Source organism: Tachypleus tridentatus, chromosome 13 (assembly GCF_004210375.1).
Source record: "Tachypleus tridentatus isolate NWPU-2018 chromosome 13, ASM421037v1, whole genome shotgun sequence".
NCBI lineage: Eukaryota > Metazoa > Arthropoda > Merostomata > Xiphosura > Limulidae > Tachypleus > Tachypleus tridentatus.
The window spans coordinates 135,800,971-135,823,191 of record NC_134837.1 but is presented as its reverse complement, the minus strand read 5'-3'; the positions used below and the strand labels follow the sequence as shown (position 1 = coordinate 135,823,191).

Below are 22,221 nucleotides of genomic sequence, written 5' to 3'. Positions count from 1 at the left end.
GCTATCAGATGATGATGTGTACACAGTTGTAACTGTTGGTGAAAGTGATGCTGCAGCAGCTCAAATAGGGTCTAATGACAGCAGTGACAATTATCAGCCAGGGAAATATGTGACATGCATATACAATCATGAATGGTATGTGGGAAACATAAAAGATAGATCAGATGAACATTCCGATGTGCTGGTGTCATTTTTGAAGAAATCAAGAAACAAACTGTTCTCGTGGCCTGCAAGGTCACGTAAAGATGAAAGCTGGACTCCTTTCCAACATATTCTTTGTCTGATAAGTGCACCTACCGTGCAAGGCAGTAGTGCTTGCCACTATGTTCTAAGTCAAAGTGATCTCAACATAATCAAACTTGAATTTCAGAAATTTATTTAAGCTGTCTGAACAAAGCAATGTTTATTTGATGTTGTTAAGGCTAATTTATCGCCAAAGCAGTTTTTGAAACATTTCATTGTTACGATTATTGCAGTTTGGTGTGACTATAATCTTTCTCAGTTATCCCCTGTTGTAGCACTGTGCTTTTTGTGTCTGATTTACCTTTGTATTTATTACTTTATGAATATTAAACTCAGCCATATCTGCATAACTGTAATGCATACACAATATATTTGCATTGCCATGTGATCTAACTAGTTATGCCAATAAAGTTGTTCAGAAATGAATTAATTCCTTCTTGTTTCTTACAACTTCATTATTTAACATTGTGAAAAGCTGGTTAATATTTCAGTGAAATTCATAAAATTCTGACAGGTATTTTTCAAAATTGTATGGATATATTTGCACACAGTAACACACGTGAACTGAATTTGTTTTTAAATAAAAAACATATGGTCAAAGGATACTTTAAAAAATTATAACTCAAAAGGTAGGTTGAACACCATCCTGATATTTTTTGTAGATCATATTCAGGGATGTAAAAATATATGGTAAAAATCTGAAAAGGCTGAATAACTGGTGACATGGTCAAACTGTGGCCTGAAGTAGGGCTATTTTTAGCTAAATCATAAAACATTGCATGCAACTAATTTTTTTACAGGAGATCTAATAGACTTTTAATTACAACTGTTGATTTATTAACTGATATGTTATAGGAAATTTGAAAACTAAATTCAGCTTTGTATCATATTAAGTCTTAGAGCTATGGCTTATTAAATAAACCAATGTTTTTTACAATTTTGGATTTTCCGATGATTTTACAGCCTCACTATGAAAATCCTGAGAAAGATAAACTTGGTTTGAGACCATTTTTGAATTCAGTGAGATTAATTCAGTCAGTGTAGCAAATTTCAACCTTCTATCACCATTACTCTTGCAACTTTAAGCAGCCACAGTTGCCCAAAAATGAATTCGCCAAAAATAACAAAAAATTAAATTTTACAGAGCTGTAAATCAGAAAGTATTAGAGATATTGATCTAATCTTTGGCAATTTTTCATTATATGGGTAGATGAGCACATGTGAATTTTTTCAAGGCATTCTGAGGGGGTCACCTGGAAAATTTTCCAAAATCTGGATGATTTGACATGGAATGACCCAATTGTAATTGCACAAACTAACAGAAGTTGGGCCAAAACTGCAGTGTTTTAATGAATTTGGTAACATTAACAGCAGTAATGTTTACTGAATTTAACATAAAACTACATATCCTCAAAGCATAGGTACATGCATTTTTTAACAGTTTTTCATGTTTCTTGTCAAGCAGAATGAATAAAGGTTCCTCTCAAAGTTTCTAACTAACTGCTATAATATGTCTGAAATGCTGTCGTTAATCCCATTTTTCTCAAGTTAAAAATAACTGTATTTCTGTTGCCCTAGCATACTAGTACTTTAACAAATCAGGCTTAATTTTAAAAACTAAAAGCCCAAACCTCTGGAGTTTAGGCATCCATGAATGATAAACATGGACTAAGGACAACTCTGAAACAATTCAAATAAGATATGGAAATAAAAACTGAAGACAGATACAATCAAGGTTGTAACTTCCAAGGTGACTTATAAATTTATACAATCAACACACATGTACCTGCAATAAACTGGAGGTAACTCAAACCACATAGTGTGTGTTCAGAGTAGGAATTTTCTTTACAATAAGTGTTTGCATGTGTGGAGATGTATGTCAGGATCAATGTTGAGATCTATCTCTTTAGCTTAATTTAGAAAGTGCAATTCTCAAATTATTGTTACAGTGGCCCAAATTTGAAGTCCTGAGCCAGAAAGATTGTGTTATCACTAACTGTAAAAACACATACAAAATTCTTTATTTACACACACTAACACAGAAATGTACTTTCTTAAAAACAATAGTAATCTTAAAATTTCACAAACAGAAATCCAATGAGTTTCAACACTTTTCATCTAATTAAGGAGTAACAGATAGAAGACACAAGTTGGAACATTAATGTGACTGATTTATACAAATAAACATGTTCCAAGAGTTAGGTATACCATGTTATTTTTTACTGTTACTCATTAACAATTTTGGTTAGAATACTTAACATATGAAATTTTCTTGTTTTAAATTTTTTATAATATGTTTTATTTATAAAGAAAATTACTTTGAATTGTAATCTTAACATATGAATTGAGAGCTATCCTAAAATCTCCTAAGCTGGCTAAACTCGATGAGGCATTGAGTTTATTGCCAAAACTATTATTAACAGCAAGGATACCCAACTGATGATATAATGCATTCTAATCATTATAGATAAGAACGTACTACAATTACACTTAATTAGCTATACTAATTACAAAGTTAATTTTTAGTTTTAATCTAAGTAAGTAGCTTGCTTTAATTAGAAGTTAATATCACCCACAAAAGAGAGAATTAAAACAATGAACTCTTATTTTATTATGAAACAGAACAGTGGTAATATGTTAGTCTTTGTATTCAGTTAGTAATGAAGTTTCAGGAATTCATCACTGTCGATGTTTAAAACACAGAACAGTCACCATTTTTGTTCACAAAAGAGAACAATGGAAAAAGATAGTATTAATAACTGTCAGAAATGAATATTCCTGCTGGTCTTATTGTTTACAATACAGAGAAATGAAGATGGTCAAGTCTCTCATGCTTAATTGCTTGCAGCACAAGAAAAAATAAAATATATCAATAAAGTTCTTAGTTTTAAAACAAAGTATGTGAAGAAGCCATGGTTATTCAACTAAATAGATTTCAACACAGACATAAATTTAACAAAAAATTAAGAATCCTTATTCCAATAAACTGAAATAAGTTGATTTTAAATGTTTATCTTGGGTTTTATTTCCAAGCTAATACACAAAACATTCTTCAGGCATTATGAATGCTTGTAACAACTAATATTAAGACTTCATATGAATTTAACTTCAAATTAAAATTTTACCAAATTATTCCCACACTTAAAATGACAAAACTGAAAAAAAAAGTTATTTAAACTACAAACTAATACATAGTTTCAGCTTCTCAGATACAGATAAAGATTATAATTATAATAATAAAAAATAAATAAAAATTTGGACAAGATTAGCACACCAATCTTTTCCAGTTTCAGTAACTAATACTGCTATGACATACATGCCTGGTTATAGACAACTTAGATTATATCATTTATTACACATTCATGATACCATGCTCTAACTCAGCTGCATCTTTTATGCCTAGCCACTGTTCAAGTTGAAACAGAGAACGAACTAAGTTACCAGAATCACCTTCCACTTTAAGTATTTGAGATATCATAGAATACCTACTTTTCAATTTTCATTTTGTTTGTTACTATACAAAGAACATTCCCAATTTAACCTTGCAGTTATATATTTCCTACAGCCTGGAAAACTTCAATCACTTTTAATGTTTTAAACAACAACAGACTGGAAAATTTTGAATTTTCTTTGTACTATTTATGTATTCACAGGAAATAACATATCATGCCACAGAAAAAATAACTATAGCTTCTTAATGCCATAATACACTGAAAGAAGAAGAGATACACAATTATCAAAAGGTCAGTAGGCTATTAATAAGCCAACAGTAACTTATCCAAAACAAAAACTCAACATATTAAGAAATCAAATGAAAACAGCTACAAAACTATGCTTACCCAATAAAATTAATGATGAAATCAACAAAATAAAACAGCACTTCAACATCAACAAATTTCCTCAAAAAATCATGGAGAAAATTATATGCACACACCTAGACCAACAAAACAAACAACAATGAAGCCCAAGATACAACAAACTACAAAACCTTATATTGCAGCATACCATACGTTCCCAATATCAGCAAAAACATAACCAACATTTGGAAAAAAAATTTTAACACAAAATTCCAATAAACTCCAAATTTATTAATTAAACATTACACTGACAAACACAACACCAATATAATTGATAAAATACAATGCAAAAACTGCCATGACTTCTATATTGTTGAAACAAGCAGAAAACTGGAAACTAGATTCAAAGAACACAAAAAAACACCTTCACACATTTATGAACACTGAAAATCAAACAAACACAACATAATAATAAAAAAATACCCATATAGTAAGTAGGGAAAAAAATATAAGCAAATGCAAAATCAAAGAAGCCCTACTTATACAACAACTAAAACCAAAATTAAACCAATATAAAGTAACATCTCTATACCTATACTAACATTCAACTGCAACACCCCCTACAATCCTGTACCCATTTATACTCATCCCTAAGACATGTGTCCTGCAACAGTCAGTTGCAAACTCTTTCTTAACTTATAGACGACTCAGGAAGGTTAAAACATTGTTCTCTCCTTATCAGGAAAAGTGTTAATACCCACACCAAGACTGATTTTTTCTTTATTTTAAAATGTGAAAAAAAAAAGTATCCTTAAAAAATGTTTATATTTAAACACAAAGCTACACAATCTGTGTTATGTCCATCACAGGCATCAAAGCCTGATTTTTATCATTATAACACCTGCAAATTTACAGTTGTGCCATTTTGAGTATTGCATTTAATCCTGGGGGCTCTTTACTTTAAAAAAGGATATTGGATTGTCAGAAAGGTTTCAGAGAACTACTGGATGGGAAAGAGCATCCAGTACAAAGATACAAGAGCAGGTTAAGATCTCTGAAGTTTTCCTTTGGAAAAAGAAGAGTTAGAGAAGTCTTTTAAGTGTCTAAAATTTTGTAAAGAGAATTTATTGTATTTATGCATAATTTTTCATACTTAATGGAGAGACTGGTAGGACTAGGGCAAATAGATTTAAATTTTGGCAGGGTAGGAGATATCTTCATCCGAGACAGTTTTATACTTTTAATAGGGTAGTTAGCCTTTGGAATGGATTGACTTCAGATGTGATGGCTGCAATTAATTTAAGGGAATATTTGAATGACACGGGTTGTATTTGGATGACAAGGGTTGGTTCCAAATGTTTGACTTTAGAATTTAGTACAGTGGATGGGATGACCTAGATAAATCAACAGGTCCCTGTTGTCCTTAAATATTGAATTAAAAAGTTTATAATGTTCTACATGTACATTATTTATGTTTTACATATGTTCAATAGGAATTTGAATTTTCAATCTGAATAACAACATATCTTTATATGGGCTTAATAGCTAAATCTGAGACCATCAGGGTACAATGTGTGTCACTTCTCAATTTTTAACTAATGACCAAATACAGAAGAGGGTCATAGCCAGTATCACAAGGTTTTTGTCTGGCCATAAAAAAAAACCAACGAACAGACATGACTGATATTTTTGTAATTTACCACAGCTAAAAGTGTGGAATATATTCAGTGGCATCATGTCTCAAAGACTGAATCCTTAGATCTGCAACCAAACTTGCTAATCACTAGACTGCACTTGAGTTCTATCCAATGTGTCAGGTTGCTAACTTGGTACTTGTCTCACCACTATTATATATCTATTTATCTAACATTTGTTATAATGACAATGAAACAATGTCAGTAATGTTTATATAGGTTAACACATATGTAGAAATATCCTTATAATTTTTTCCATACTTAAATTACATAAAATATCTTTTCCCTTATTGCTATGATTACTTTTTATCATGTTATTTTATATATGAGCTTCAGAACATAATTTTATAAGGAGAAAGGGGACTTTGATCCACCCACTACTACCCATGAGAAACTATGTTCAATTTTATGTTGCTATATCCTCACAATGCTAGCTGCTCCATAAGTTTTGCTATCAAAACTCCACAATTCTCATGGAAAAAAGGTGATCAATTAATCTCTCCATGAAGAAAAGTAATATGCGTTAATTCTAATGATGAAGACAGATTGACTAATGCATTAATCTGTCAATGAGGAAAACAGCTCAATAAGACTAGCCTGCAAAAGCAACAGTTTATGATGTAAACACAAAGCACAACTAAACAAAATCTATGAACCTCACAGTTAACAACAAATTTTATACTACTTTCACCTGCTACATGAGACAAGTGGTAGGTACTTTACTTTCAACCTGTCTGTGTTTTAGTTTTTGATATATAAAACCAGTTAGGTTTCTCACCACACCTTACTTGCCAACAAAAACTATTATTTCTGAAGTTCTGTTCCATTGGTGTCCTTTCTGAGGTGTTTCACTTGCCCAAAGCAATTGATAATGTTACATGCCAACTAAGATAATTTTTTTACATAAAAAATACAATGTAAATAAAAATATATATTAGAGCATTTTACTGTGCACAATGCAATAAATCTTTAATTTCAAGAAAAACATTCCTTGAGGTTAAAGCTTTTATGAAAAGAGGTAAAAACAATTATGCTTCAAATATATTCTAAGTCAATTACTTAAAGTTCCCTTCAAGTTAACCATGTGTTTAGAGTAATATACAGTTCAATAGAGAATAAGCAATTTCCTCTGAACTGATTCTTCACCTTGTTAATAAAAGTAATTCAGAGATGACCAATGTTGAGATATGTTCTGAAGTTTTGACTATCAATAATACACTTCTATAGATTTCAATCAAGGCATTAAATTCTTGATTACTTAGTAACAGTTTTGAGTGACATCATTTTCCACATGTTGGGCAATAAACCTGTGAAATTTTTGTTAGCTTTATTCTCAAGAAACACTTAAAAATAGTTTGATAGCTTTTTAATCATCCATAATTTATTTTACAGTTGTTTTTTCATACTGATAAAAAATAATTCAGGACTGGTCAAAGGATAAAATGTTTACCTTTATGTTAGGTTTGTCTATCACACTGACTCGATTCCTTTCAAAATGTGCAAATAAAAAAAAAAAAAAGAGTATTCCAAAATTATGTTTTCTGTTTTAAAACCTAATTAAACAACTAAAGAATTACAACCATGCAGTTTTCAACATCTTGTAGCCAAACTCAAACAGTTTTCATTGGTACGTCTTCTTTCATGCCAATAAGTACTGTTGATAAGTAAAATGGCAGCTGTGCAAGAAAAGACTCAATGTAATTGATTTGTCACAGTGGGCAATTCCATGGTCTCTGAATGTTGCTAGACTTCACTCAACTTCTTTCTTTGAGAGTTTGTTAAGGACATCATATACGTACACTTCAAGCACATATAACAGAGATAAAGACCAGAATAAGAAATGCCATCACCACTGCAAGCAACTGTGTAGCAGCAGCAAACATGGACTGAAACTAAATACAACTTAGACATGCTGAGAACCCCTAATGGTATACATTTAGAAGTCTAATAAAAAAAAAACTGTTTATTACCAGATGTCAAAAACTGCATGGTTGCATTTATTTATTAAAGTTTAAAAGAAAAAATAATTTAGACTATTCTATATATTTCACACTGCATAAGCTAATATATGTAGACACACATTTTTAAGATCTAACTACAACATTCTTAAACTTCAGAATAATTATACCCACTAATCAAATTTTATAATACAATACAATTATTGTTTATACCTTTATGGTTAAATAGGTAATCCAAATTGGACAATGGTATGTCCATGGTTTTTGAAGCAATAACTAAATGTACAAAGGCTATATCACTGTAACATCCAAAACATTCATTCTGATTCAGGGAAACAAGGCATTTCAGTGAGAAGTCACTGCACAGACTGTTAGTAGGTAAATAATGTTATAAAACTACAATTTTAACTTAAAATTAAATACAATGTTTAAAATGTACAATTAAAACTATTTGACCAATATTAAAGGACATTGTGCTTTGGCAGTTCATACTGCCATCATAAGGAGTAAAACTGTACAAGGCAAGTAGGTGGTGCAAAGATAAAACATGTAGTCTTTTAAAGTTGGTCACTGGCCAAACAAAGTTGTCACTGTGTTTTAAATAATGTTTCTGCTTTTAATTTAAAACATTTTGTACAAGTTACCTTGATTGAATTTTCACAAAAAACTATAGCTTCAATCCACAAATGACATCACCATAGTCAATCACTGTGCTAACCCAAATATAAGTTACAATATACACAATAAATCCTGATAAACATTTGGATAAACTAGGGGTTTATATTAACTTGTGGTAAATGTTCCCAGTGGTTACCGAGTCTGAATGTTACTAGTTGAGAAGTTTATAAGCCAAGGCTAGTCAAGCACACAAAGACAAATTTGTATTTTGATATTTTTCATTCCTGAAAATGAATACGTGCATACAAGATAATTGAATTGTTCTCCCCCAATGATGATATGTTAAAAAGGTTGTGTAGATAAAGAAAACTTCCAATGTATTTTCACATCAAACATTAAAATAGATAATATGAAACTGTCAAAAAAAGTATTTCAATTCTGTAAACAATATGAAACATCATATACTATTTGCGTACATTATTACTACTTAATAATTTTTATCATGTGGTATGATAGTTATTTCACTTATAATAAAACATATATAGGAGATAAATAAACTTCCAACATCCATTACCAATTAACTATGTTATTTATAAATTATACTCTCAGCAAACATCAAAATGACATTGACGTAAATGCCTCTGTAAGTTGGGTTTCCCGAGTAAACACACGGCTACATTGAGGGCACTCATGGTGTCGATGAGTCCTGTGTTGATAATATCGATGCGAAGTCATTGACAACTTAGAACAAAACACTTTCTGACAAACTTCACACATATATTCTTCAGAGATTACAGCTGAATTATCTGTTCTTTCTGCAAAGACCCAAAATTTCTCTGAAAGCAATGAAAAAAAATCACAAAGCTGGGAGAAATCTACTCAAAATGATATAAAACAGCATTATAAAAAAACCAATGCCTGTTATGTTCAAGAACAGTTTTTCTCTCAAACCAGTAGAAACATAAATCATATTTTAACCAGAATAGTATAACATACATATATAAACATAAGCTCAAACAACAACACTTTATAAGTTGTTGCACATTCTCTGATGATCTCTTCTGTACATGAAATTGTCAGAAGATTCACACCAACTTGCTCACTTACTCTTGGAAGTTTATGTTCCTATCACCATATGACAATAGTTTTAAGAATTTCACCTACCAATGGTTCTAATAATTTTGAAGTTCTGTCAAATAACCAGTATATACTATGCTTTACTGCAAATTTGAAGAAGCTTGAATAGATGTACTTACAATGTCTGAAGTGTCTTTTATCACATAGCAATTGTCACAGAAAAGTTTCACTATCTATTTTGAAAAAATACTGTTTCAGTAAAATTGTGATCCCTTTTCTTTAACACAACTCCTTGAATTATAACTTGATTTTTAGAGTTATTTAGGTGTAATACAAGGTAGTTGAGTACAATTTAGGTAAAATAGTTATGTGCTACAGCTAACTAGTGAAGCAAGGTGATTAGTACAAATCTAAAGCATATCACAATTTTCTTAACATTGAATTCCCAAAGAAAACAGTCTACAAAACTGTTTTGTCCTTACCTTTAACCACTCTTCATATACTTATGCCTGAAATTCAGCTTTATTATCTTTAATAGGTTATTTGCATTAACAACTACTTAGTTCGTTTGCAGTTTTAATTGTAGAAACAAAAACCTATCTTGTCTTTAATGAAGGAAATAAATGCTGATAACGAGAACATTAATTTGTTCTAGATGTAAAAACAATACAATTACAAGCTTGTTCTTTAGCAAGCTTATACAAATTATGTATTCAGGCTTGGGGGTTTAGAACAAGCATAAAAACAAACTTTAAAATATTGTGTGTACACTAATGAACAAAAAGGGCATTTACAGAAGTTTTCTGATGAAGGAAGCTGCTATTGTTCTTGCACGTTTTGACTAGTAAAAACAACACAAATAATAATAAAACATTTTTATTGACAACAAAAATAAACTGCAAATTTATCATGTATGTACAATTTACAATGATAACTGCACATGCACATTGTTACCAGACTAAATAAAAGCAAATACAAGGCATTCTATGTAATCAAATCTAGTAGGCATTAAAAAAATATTTCAATAGAGTTGACAAATCGTGCCTGAAAATGCAAGAATCTTCTTTAGAAATAAATCTCATAAATCATAATGGTTTACATAGATTGCTTAGTTATTTTTCAAAGTGAATCACCCTGCACAAATATGCTAGTAATTATGTATCTCAGGACAATTGGTATGGGTTGATATTAACACTTTTACTAATAAATCAGAATAACCTGAAGGTGATCTAAAAAGGTTGAAACATTGTTCTCTGTTTATTAGTTAAAGTGTTAATACCCATACCAGCTGTTCTGATACATTTTCACTTCAAGCGAGTTTTTTGTCATCGCAAAAACTAATAATTATTTATGTGGTAATGCTTCATGTGAGTTGTTAGATTATTCTTCCAGGTGAAAGTCTTTTGACATATTTTGCAGGTGAAAGATTTCCTGCCAGAAAAGTGCATCTTCAAATGTCGATTTCTATTGCTTCTGTCAAAAAAAGACTTCCCGCACACAGGACAAACTGGTCTTCCTCTTATATCCTGAAGTCGCGATAAAGATGCCTCATCAAACATTCTTTCTGGCAAGGTCATGGACTGGAATTCTTGAACTTCCAGATATTCTAAACAAAAAACATTTGAAACCAAATCTAACTAAATGATACAGTGATAAACATACCAATGAATTTCAGACATATTTCCAGTAAAACTATAAACAAAATATTGAATGCTACAACATGAAACACATGATTATATGAAAATATAAAGATTCCAATCCAAGTGGATTCTATATTGCCAGTTGCTAAGAATAAAATATTGTTTCACATTTTCATTAGCTATTTATTCAATGTACTCATAATGTCCTTCAAAGGCAGACTGTTTTGTATAGTGTGAAAAATGCCACAATTTTAGATAGCAAAGTTTTCATGATGTTTAAAACACAGATACATTTAATAAATATTCAACTGAGTAATAGATCCTTTATTTCTGTACTTTTTACAGCACTATTTCCTCAACCACTTTTATTTTTTAATACAAAAAGCTCTCTTTTGCAAGTTTGTTCTTAAAATAATAATGGTACTACCAAGTTCTTATAAATTTCCAAAATTAAAAAATACAAGTAACAGCTCCACAAATTTTATTTCTTCTAGGGTTTACAAAAATATAAAAGCAAAAAACAACCACAACAAAGACAACTAGTTCCACATGTTAATTTTAAGTAATGCTCTTTTAAATAGATGCACATGTATATAATAACTTTCATGCCGTAGAACATAAAACAAAGAGCTTCCAAATTTCACACAAGATTAAAATATCATTTTGTGTGTAATGGAGCTTAAAATGATGTTTTTGTTTTCTGAATTGGAATTTTTCAAACCCTGAAAAGGATTTTATGCACATGAATAATACAGCCTGATCAGACACTCCCTACATAATCTTCCCTAATTTTTAACTACTGACCAGAATAAGGATAACCAGGCAGCAGAACTAATCATAACACTAACAGGTCATACTTTCTGCATGCTAAAAAATTGATTGCTAAAGCATTTTACAAAATGCATATTAAGACATTATAACTTCATGAGAGTCTTATTATTGATGGTTATATTTTCAGAGGTAAACTTAAAACATTACTTGTGGTTCAAAACATGTACCAGCCCACTACACAGTGAATTTATAAATTCAAGCACAGTGAAACCTCACTTTACATGTCATAATAGTACAGGTAGAATGATAAAGGAACTAAAAATTTTCATTCTAATGATGATAAAGAAAACAAATACCTTTGCATACTAAATTCTACCTTGAAAGTAGCCTCAATTATTAACAAATGTATAAAAAATAATTTGAGCATCCTTATTTTACTCTTGTTTATAGTTATAATGTATCTACTTCTGTGTAAATAGTGTTGAGATTTCAAACATCATACATAACTCATTAAAAATCCTTGCTTTTCAAACAAGAATTTTGTGATACAGTATTACTGATATCAGGAAGAGCATTTTCCTTAAGTTAAACCACAAGTGAGAAGTACATTGTGAAAAGAACCATCAGAGAATATAAACTAACCAACAAATTACAAAAGATGGTTCCTTATAAAGCAAATGAGAGAATCATAAAATGAGAAAAATAGGATTCAAATCTAAAAAGGGTTAATTAGCTAAAAATAGAGATATTTCAAAAATAGTAAATCTGGTAAATAAAACAGTTAACAATGAGGAGTATTTCTTTAGTAGTGATTCCAGTGAAGTCAAAGTATTTTCCAATGAAAGATTTATGATAAAGTTTCTCTTCTCTGCCCACCAAAGTATTGGTATGAATCTTATCTCAATTGCTACAGCCTTTGTATCCTTCTATACTGCCCAAAGCAAATTAAATCTTGCAATTCTGTCCGCTTTAATCAATATACTCCCATACCAGATCAGTAGACAAGTTCCTCCTTATTACTTCCAATTCACTTTGAGATAGTGTAATTAGCAGACCCAAAAACAAACATTTCGTAGGGGTGAATGGCAGGAGAGTGCAAGTAATGTATCATTAATATCAAATGCATTTTCAATATAGGAAAATGGTAACATAAAAAGACATATATCTCATCTTGCAGTACAGATAGAATCCCACACTGACAAGGTGTAAGAGCTGATGAGAACAAGATCCACACACAAAATGACTGTGTAAAAAGTAGGTGTGCAATAAATGGCAGTAAAGGGATGACCAAATAGGGCAAAACCCTAATATCATTAAAACAACACGAATTCCTTCAAGTCCCAACCAGTCAGACAAGGTTACACTTCTGGTCACTGAAATTATAATGCTATAAACTTAAATCTAGATCCACAGCATAGTGGTTGCAGACCTCTATTTATTTCATCTTTTTATTAATGCAGTATGACTGGAACCTAAAATGAAAGTTACAGAATTATGAATAGAAGAAAAGCAACAGAAAAGTGGAGAAAACCTCATCTAAAGAAATGAAAAATGTAACAAACTGAACTCAGAATTACGAGACCATCACACCTCAATGAACCTGAAGAAACAGAGATAATGAGACTTGGGATTATGAATCAAATTTTAACTCCTCAACCTGAAAGACAAACAACATCTCTTGCCATCAGAATTACAAGGAGAATGTGGAACAAACTATGTTCTAACAATGGCACAAAACTGACATTCCATGTGTGCAATTAAGAGAAGTCAGACTCTCTTCTATGATAGTCAAAGTAAAGAGAACAACCAAAAACAAAGGCCATGCTATACTCAACTGGATAGCAAAGTCACCTATGAACCAAAATTACAAGAGGGTCCTTGTGTAGGTTTGGCCTGGTTGTACCATACATCTGGAAAAACCATCCAGTGTTAGTGGTATGAACGCACCCAGTTTCACTTTTTTTTTTCCTTTAGTGGAATAATTAGTTCAAGCATTACTTTGGAGGAATAAAAATCTGTCCACCACTCTCTAGCAACTGGAAATTGGAAGTGATAAAGATTCCTACATGTTGGGGATATCTGGAGAACTATGTCTGCACAATAGGTAAATCACATTCCCTGCTATGAAAAGAAAAAATGATGCTGATTTATTTAATCTAGCAGTCACACAAAGAGGATCAAAATCCCTTTAAGCTTTACTCATAATAGTATGAGTCAGTCCAATAGTGTATTGTCTTTTACTTGTAATTATTTACCATCCCAAAAGCACACAAGATGGTCTTATGGAAAAATCACATCTCAATAGGTTTTTAATACCAGAATTTTATTTATTTTTTTTAATAATTATTGGTAGACTGGTAGCTACAGCAGATATGGACTACAGCACTGCACCTCCAAATAAAACCCAGATTAAGTGAAACAAATTAAATTGACAAATTCAATCTGTCAAATGTGGCAGGAGATAAGTTACACAACACGTAAGGGTTACCAATGGAGAAACAAAAATAGAGGCACCCACACCCAAGTCCTTTAACACATGCAACATAACATCAGAGAGCCTCTAAATATGGGATTTGGATTGTTGTTTTCTATGTTTACAACTGTTTAAACAAAATGGTAGCTAATAACCATAAGAGATACCACTCCGAAATTATCTTCATGGGATGACATACAAGTACAAACATGCAATATTTTACTTCTAAACACACGAATAAGATCATCTCACACTAAAAAAGTTTATTTTCTTATAAACATGTCTCATAAGGCAATCTACTAAGTTCACAGAGGGGAATTTAACCCTTGATTATAGCTCTGTAAATCCATAGACTTACTGCTGTACCAGCAAGACATGCTAGAAAAGCAAACTGTATGTGCAGTATCAACTGTTTATCATGAAGGCATCTGATATGGAAAAGTAAGAGGCTTGGTAAGAATACACAAAGGTAGAACACACAGGAATTTAAGGCATTTAAAGCAAAGCAGGTCCAAATAGACTATTATTTTTGTGGTTTTCGTTTTCTTTTCAACCTCAATTTGTTAAATTCCTGTGCAAGCCATGCATGTGCCTGTGTTTGAATATAAATCACTGACAGAATGCTTTATGAAGATTAAAAACTTAACACCATCAAGGTAGCAGCAATTTTTTGGCCAAAGACTGTTAGTGTTAAAGTTTTTACTACAAAGCTTTCAAATCCACCACATCATGTTTATAGTAGAATAAATTATTTTACAACATTATATTCACTCATTCTTTCACAACATTATTTGATTGATGATGATGCATGTACTTCCAATGACACATTTTATAGGCATTCAGTATTCAAAACAAATGCAGCTTTGATTTTTCTAAGATGATTGGGGATGCTATAAGCCAAAATAAGTCTTGTCTTACTAAACAGTGATATACAACTGCAGAAGTAATGTAGTAAGAGTTAAAAAAAACTCCAGGAACTATCCCAAAATTTCTGTGAAAGTTATAAAAAACCCAAATATTCGTTATGCTGAAGATATATGGTTGTCACATTACTATGTGACCTACACCATATAAACACTAAAAAACTTGGGACTCCCTAGGATGCATTATATGTCCCGTGAAGACAAATGATTCACGAGTAGATGTACAAGGAAAAATCTTAGTGATGTACCTGCCATCGTATAATGGAGCAAAATGTTAAAATATATTTGTAGTCTTATTATACGGTTGGTTATTTTCAATATTTATTAAGTGTGTTAATATTTAATAAACCTTCTTGCTAAGAAAGGTTATAAAAATCACTGTCTGAGAAATCAAAACACGGCTATTTATTAGTGCAAATGAGAATTCTGTGTATTAAAGCTCATTTTTATTTCTCAAATTTTGGGTCTGAATCATTAGATTTAACTGTGATTGCAGCCTTCCAAAGATTTTAGTCACATAAACTGTTATAATTTGACACTCAACGGAGGGTTTGAATCTATGACACAGAGATAAGTCTCGCACACTACACTGCTAACTAAGAAGATTGTAACAACAATATCAAAACTAACACAAGAACTTACATCTTATTATAAATAAGTTTAGGGAGGATCCTGATTCACCATATGACTTGATATATCACTCAGCATATGCACAAATCACAACAGTCAATACCATCCACAGAAACAATAATGGCTGACATGCTCAAGTCCATGACTGTACAACGGTATATCAGGTGTTAATGCAAACTTATGAAGGTGATCTTGTTGCAACATATGTAACATTAAACAGATACCATGTATAAATATTGTGTACACATTCTGAAGTGTAAAAACAAGTGCTATCAGTATGACCAATAACCTACAATGACTTCTTCAAAATTTATTCAAGTGACATACTGTATTAATTCTGACAACTTACTCTGAATTAGTTTAAGTAACACATCAAGCCAATTTGAGGAAAACTAAATTCTAATTGTTTAGTGGGTATTAAACTCAATTATCTTTAAACACACCATAACTGAATAACACAGTATTGTATGAAATGCCACTTAATATTTTAATCAATGTAATAGGTTATAATAGCCTGATCAACATGCTGAAAAGTAAACAATTCAGTAAATATTACACAAACTCGAAGGAAACTTGAATCTATGCGATAGGTATTTAAAATTGACCAAGATGAGGATAACAAGTAGCAATTCTTGGCAGGTTACATCCGTTTTATATTTTCTACTGTTGTACTAAACATAAAACAGGTAAGAATGACGTGGAGAAATAAAGCACATGAAATAAAAGTTACGCCACTCAGATTTATCTTCAGGCAATCATTTATTTTCGTTCATTAACAAACCAATACAGTATTTTAAAAAGTACTGTTTCTATACATGTTGCAATGTATTTTAAAATATCTTCAATTATGAATATTATATTTCAATAAACTGTATATGAATGTGACACTTACACTAACATTTTAATACAAGTCTACAATAAACAGCTATACTGACAAGAATTCCAGAATTATGTGAAGATTTCATTAATACAACTAAAAATACAATGTTAAAAGGTCCTATTGCAAAATTATTATATACATTAACATACATACATATTGATGTTCAAATTACAATAAACTAAGTCATATTATTCTCAATAGGTCAGGAAGTTTAATGTAATGTTTGCAACTCAAAGCCTGATTATACTTGAGGTAGCTATATGAATACAACTGTAAAATTCAAAAAACTTTTCATAAAAATTAATATTACACTTTATTTTACAGAATTATATTTATATAAAATTTACTCAAAATATTAGGTTGTTTCTATGTATATGTTTTAGTTTTTTTTACACTTGTTTTTCACACATTCTGTCCTTTACCTTCAGAGCAGTCCAGATTGCAATTTGAATTTATTTTTTGAATCATGTGCATCTCAATTCTTCTATCCCAGTAACACATAACTAACGGTTAATGAGGATGTATACAAGACCTTTTTTAACTCCAAGGACGACATGGTTAGAAATGTTTTTGTACAAGAGACCTTAGGGACTATTTATGTTACTACCTTTGACATTTATCTTGAAACTAGATAGAGTCAAAAAGTTATGTTTTATAAAAAAATGGGCTCTCACAAACTCACTAGTTTCATTAAAGAAACACCAAGAAACTGTTATTATAAAGGGAAAAATGTAACATACTATGGATCTTCTTACTAGATCCATTAAATTGCTGAAAAGGAATATTTTCATTATAAACATTACAATTAAAATCATAAAACAAGTCTATAAATTGTTAAACAGAAATATTAATATTTTTATGAATGATAAATGCAGAACTTTCAAAACATGAATATCACTACTAAAATTGAAAATGTAGAAGAATACCAAAATAAATTTTACATGCAGGAAATTTGATTATGAAAACAAAATTTAAGTCCATATGCAAATTGAATTTCATATCATGATTAATAAACTTTTCTTCATTCCAAAAACCTCATTTGTGTAACCTCCAAAACCTCCTGAATATACGTTTTCAGTAAAACGTTATACACTTTTTCCCCCCTTTGAACTTTACAGGGTCTGTCAATTTCACTGACCTTGTAACCATCATATGGTTACAAATTTTTTTCATTCTAGAATGACATGTTAAAACACAAAAACATGAATGTTTAGTCTCAATAGCTTAAATGTCATAAAATTTTACATCTATATATTATTTTTTATTACAATGACTTCAGCCTTTGCTGGCTAACATCACAAAAGTTACATTAACAAGCCACATACTACCACATCCACTTCACAAAGTGTCCTGTTTTGGATGCTGTGTTTTACTGACTAATATTTTGTAAAACAGTCACATTTCAATTATTATACATTATATATGAATATAGACTAACCATTAAAATTTATAAATTCTTAAACTTGCTTTTCTTAAAACACAGAACAGTAAACAAAGAATTAAGCAAACAATTATCTGTTCTTGTTATGACCTTTGTACTCAAGTTCCTGGTTCACTTAGCTTGCTAAGCCTTAAGAAAATAGCACTAGGAGGATGCAAGATAAAAATTTTTTTTAGGTTTTAAGTGTACATTACAATAAACAAAAAATCAAATTATTTTATAAATACCACAGAATGCCATTAAAATTTATCTAGTGTAGTAGCTAAGCTGTATAAAAAACAGGCTAAAGACTCAACTTATCAGCATGAAGGTTCATCTTGAAACAGAGAACTTTTAGAGGTTTCAATTGATTATTCATAGGTCATACCACACATGGAAAAATGCGAGAAAGGTCACTGTTCGATTCAATACAAGTGACATCTCAGCAAATAGGAAAGATAAGTGGTTCTTATTTTATATTTTAATTGATCAGTATCAATAATTTGAGTGAGTACCTCATTCATACAAACTATACACTTTGTACTTTGATATTATGATATCAAGCATCAATGCTTAGGTGTTCTTTCAATATTCACTTTTAAATTGAGAAATTAGATAATGTATAATGCTAAAATTTGAATTATAATCTACAGTTTAGTAACAAAATTAGTGAGAAATTGATAAAATAGTAGTTCAATAAACTTAATACAAATCAACAAACATGATGACATGGCCTATGACCTGTTGAGGTAAGAGTTAATGGTAAAAAGTAGAACAAAGGGGCATAGATTTAAAAACTGGCAGGGTAAAGTCACTATAAATTAAGCAAGTTTATTTTTCAAACATGGTGGTGGACCTTGAAAAAATACAGCCAAGATAGAAAAGATGTGGTAGATGCAACTGGAACAAGATATTTCAAGAGAAGGCTTGATGAACATTTAAAATAACAGGGCTGGACACAACCAGATACGTGTTTCATGAGAAGAATGAGGCATCCACAATAGGCCAAGAAGCTATTTATTCTAGAACATATTAATTTACTTGAAATTTCAAAGGATTATTCCTGTTTTGAAACATTTATCATGACATTCAAGGACAACAAAAACCTGCCATTTCATCAAGTCTGTCCAACCCACTAAGTTAAAAAAAACTTAAAAAAAAAACAAGAAAGAATACATTCAAGTTCAAGCGTCATCATTCATATATATATATCAAATCTTCCATTAAACTGATTAGACAGAAAAAAGTTTACTTATTTTCATGGGAGCATTCAACAGTTTTATATGATTTGATAGTTGTTTAAACTTGTTAAGGGCTTTGATAAACTGTACATGAAAGGTTTGATGGAATTATGGAAGGATAAGGTTACAATGGAAATCCTAAATACTGGAATAAGTAGATACAAGTTATGGTATTTCAGACTCAAACAAAATATTTCTTAAGGTTGCAAACTTCATGAATAATTTTACAAATGTTTTGGTATGTGCTGAAAGTTAAACCTGCCTTCATGTCTTGCAAGATATTTTTATGAACATATCTAGGTTGGGCTGGTTAGTATGTTTGGACCTTGTGCATTCTAAACAATTTGATAAACCAATAAAAGTAAAGGAAAAAACAAAACTACAAAAGGAGCTGCTTGTATCTATTAAACATTTCCTTGGAAAACAGATATTGTTAATTACTTCTCAATTATTTCAATAATAAATTAAATTGAAATACATTTTTAATTATGAGGAGATAGCCTTGGTATCAACTTGTATTTTCCTGCATTAACTTCTATTTAAAGATTATAGAAGTTAACATCTATATATCAGTCCTCTATTGTTATTGTATTTACTTATACATAGTGTTTGGAAAGTCACTGTGCACTTATATATTTATTAACAAACATGTTTCAATATAGAATACAGGAGGTAAATATGAATGACAATTATAAATAATGTTGAAAGTGACCCCTGTTGGCATCAATACAGGCCTAGATACTTCTTATTTTGTTTCTAAACACTGCTATCAGTTGCTGGCTTGAAATAGACTGAATAAAATATGATTACAAAACTGCACAGTAACTTTCTGAACACCCTGTATTTTATCAGTTTCTGAAATTCTATCAAATAAGGCTTGAGAAAGCACCAATATTCCATAATATGTAATATTGTCTACATGTACATGAAACCTAAAACCATACTGTACAGAAAATGCTCAGAAACAAACAAAAACACTTACCTTTGCTGTTTACACAAACACTGTCATTAAGCAACTACATGTGTTAATCTGGACAGAAAACAACTGTCAAGTAAGTAATTCAAAAGTGAAACACTGACGATGAGGATGTTCCACAAAACTGGACAAGCATGTAGACTGGAATATTAAAGTAACAAAACAATTCTGGATATCATAAAAAAAGGAAAAGGTCTCAGAGTCACAAAGGATATTTAATGTGTGTACACAAAGCACACCCAACCTTGAGAAAAATAAAAATTTAAAACAATTTTAAGATTTAGAAAAAGTCAAGTAGGGTTAAAAGAATTCTTTTTTTTAATAAGTGGAAGTTTGACTTATGAAGTGTGTTGCCATTAGCAACAGCAAGAGAACATAATTTTTTTGTGATTAGTGTTCTTATCACAACCAACCCAAATCACATTATACAATCTCACATTCACCCCTTCTCTGTCTGATCAGGTGATTTATATCCACACACAAAAACTTTGTCCTAAAGAGCTCCAATTGTAATTCATATAGATTAAACAAGTTATAGTTTCTATGTTTTAAATCCTAACAAGGTCCAGTGCATCCCTATATAAGTAGCCCCCACACCTCTCTTAAACATTGTATCATTATTAAGGAAGTTATAACATGAAATTGCAAAATAATTTGTATTACCAGTATTCTTCCCATTACATCATAATTTTACACTTTATTTTTTTCTAATATTCTCAATATAAGAATAACAGTAAGAAGTTGATTCTTGATCTTACCAAAACTGTTTACCTTTAAATCTGCATTTATTTTTTAAAACTTATTCTCTGAACCTCCTTGTTTCAAAAATTTACTACCCTAGTTTTCTTCAATTTTCCAAGCTCAAACATCACCATGGAAGTTTTGTCTAAATTGCAATTGATAACAATTATACTAAATCATCAGTATATGCAAGGTCATTTACGTAAGTTAACTACAATTACCATTATAAATATTACACGTGAAATCTACTTTGCATATAAAACTACTTCCCCGCTCAAGTTAAGCCCAATCACTATACAGTTAGCATATAATTCTCCATCGCTCTAATAACCTCTAACTCGCCTGGCTGTTACTTAAACTTAAAAGTTAAATCAGTTACAGATTATCTTGGTTTAACTTTCAATGAAGTATAACTTCCACTTGAAATTTCACGCATTTGTTTGTATTTCACGCATTTAAATTTAATTTAAATACTCTCGTCAAGCAACCATTCTACAGAACCGATACCAAAACAACATTTAAGTGTTATAACTATAAACTTACCGCTACCACACATTCTGCCTTAAGCAACTTAAAAGCAAAAAAAATAAGATATATTTATACAGTTTAACAAATATAACACTGTAGCAGTAACGCTGGCAGTACTGCAACAATAAATTTATAATGTAAATTGATGGATACTGAAGAAGTAGCTTGAATTGTTCCATTGATTATGCAAACAATCTTCCCACAAAATTCAAGTTATATACATTCTTGTATAACGAAAAATACTTTTGCTGAACAAGTTACACATTAAACTTAAAAACACAAAGCTGTTCTCCTATTGCGCCACAAATACCATAGTTGAAATTCAGAAACTTCCTGCAATAAACCCTAAACTTCATGCATGCATCATCCAATTAAATTAAAAGAAAAATAAAATATGTTAATCGTTACGCTACCTACAAATATATTATGTTTAACCGAATATAAGCATTTTATTTAAAATTAATTGTAAAAAGTCCAAAGATATAAAAAATCCAAAGTTTAAATCTCGAACGTCGTACATATTGTCATTTATAACAATGTTTAAGGTCTTGACTGAGTAACTCAAACTGATTGTTGTATTTCGCAATTAGTGGCAATTAAGTTACACTCCT

The 22,221-nt window shown here is 30.6% G+C and overlaps 1 long non-coding RNA gene across 11 annotated transcripts in view; it reads right to left on the bottom strand.

The window, feature by feature from the left end:
* LOC143239039 (uncharacterized) overlaps positions 1-21,914 on the bottom strand; it is a 43,242-nt gene extending 21,328 nt beyond the window's left edge. For 3 of the 11 annotated variants that reach the window (XR_013020978.1, XR_013020979.1, XR_013020977.1), the window contains exon 1: positions 21,626-21,914. This is a non-coding gene — a long non-coding RNA (uncharacterized LOC143239039). Of the gene's footprint in view, positions 1-8,884 lie in introns of all 11 variants that reach the window. The other 8 variants (XR_013020981.1, XR_013020982.1, XR_013020985.1 and 5 more) reach the window with 8 other exon arrangements.
* Between the last annotated feature and the right edge of the window lie 307 nt (positions 21,915-22,221).